This window comes from Chlorella variabilis (assembly GCF_000147415.1).
Source record: "Chlorella variabilis unplaced genomic scaffold CHLNCscaffold_13, whole genome shotgun sequence".
In the NCBI taxonomy this organism is placed as follows: domain Eukaryota; kingdom Viridiplantae; phylum Chlorophyta; class Trebouxiophyceae; order Chlorellales; family Chlorellaceae; genus Chlorella; species Chlorella variabilis.
Genome location: NW_005435075.1, coordinates 865643 through 867218, shown reverse-complemented (window position 1 = coordinate 867218; position 1576 = coordinate 865643).

Below are 1576 nucleotides of genomic sequence, written 5' to 3'. Positions count from 1 at the left end.
CACCTGTGCTCCCCCGCCACCGCCTGCCTCCGTTCCAGGTTTTCCTATGCCGGCGCGCCTGCAAGTGAGCAGGCGTGCCAGCTCTCTGCTCCCCCACACTTTTTGGTTTGTCTACCTTCTCCCACATTCGTCCACTCCCGCTCTTTCTCCTTCCCCAGTTGCCTCCCCTGCATGCGCTTGCTGTTGCTGCCGTTGCCCCCAGCAACCTACCGCCCCTTCTAGTACGCCCCTCTCCCCTCACCCCCATTTATCCCCTCCCATGTAGCTCCCCGCCCTGTGCGCCGTGTGTAAGAACCCAGGCAACGCGTGACATGCAGGAGGACAGGGTGCCCTGTTGGGAGCAGGGTATGGCGGCATGACTCTGGTGGGCTCACCTGGGTGCTGCTGCTCGCTGCGGGTGAGAAGGTGTGGTGTGGGGCGACGGCGCCAGTAAGCTTTGCGGTGATGCAACACTGTGGGACGAGGACAGCGTGTGCGGGGGAGCGGCGCGGCAGCGCCACGCCCCCCTGCTGGCCCCCTTGTCCCTGCGTGCAACATACTGCTGCAGCCATTCTGCTTCCTGCACCAAAGTGCAGGCTTCTCCCAGGGTGCTAGGGGGCGGGTAGCGGCCTGGTGGGCGAGGGGAAGGAGGGCCTCAGACACGCACGGCGGGTGGCGCATGGGCGGCCACAGGCACACGGGCTGCAGGTGCTTGCGGCGCAGCTCCGGGCGCAACCATGTTCCAGCAGGCCCTCCAGAAGGCCATTTGAAGCAGCGCACTGGCCATCAAATCAGCCGGGAAAGTGCACTGGGCCCCCCAGACTGTAACCCGCCAACCCGCGCGCTCTGCCCCTCTTCAACTTCCCATTCTTTCATTCTGCACCCTTCTGCCCCTCACCCCTTGTCGTTTGTGAGCTCCGCCGTCAGCTGAGTTCAGGCGGGGCCAACACCGCGGCATCGACACTCCAGCCTCCCCCCGAGTGCCACCTCCCTCCTGCTGGATCTTCACAACGCAGCAGCAGGGCAGCCGGCGGCCAGTGGAGCAGCATGGCGAAGGCTTCCATTCTGGGCCTCGGGGCGCAGCGGTTGGGCCTGCTGACCTCGCAGGCGGAGATGCAGTGTTCGTTGGTGCCAGCCGACTATAAGTACCCGCAGCCCAGCCCAGCCCAGTTCCAACGCCTGGTGAAACAGCAGATGGGGGCGCCTCAGCCCGCGGGAGCCCAGCCAGCAGCAGGAGCACGAGGTGCAGCCGGCTTTGGAGGGGCAGGCGCGCTGCAAGGTGAGCATGGCAGCTGGCCGGCATCATGCAGGGGGCCCCGCCTTGCATCGGGGCCCGCGCCGCTGCTGCCCCCGGTTCGATCACAAACGGGCCTGGGCACTTTGGCCAGCCGAGCATGCCGGCCGGGGCCGCGCCGCGGGGCTTAGGGTTTCCCATCCAGGCCTTCCCCCTTGGGCCCCTCATGGCTCCCTCCCCCCAGCCCTTTTCGCGGGGGCTGGCAGCGGCTACGCCCCGCCTGCCTCTCCCTGGCCGCCCCGCCGCGCCAGCCGCCTGACGCGCCCGCGGTACTGCGCGCGCTGTCGCAGGCGCCGCGCCGAC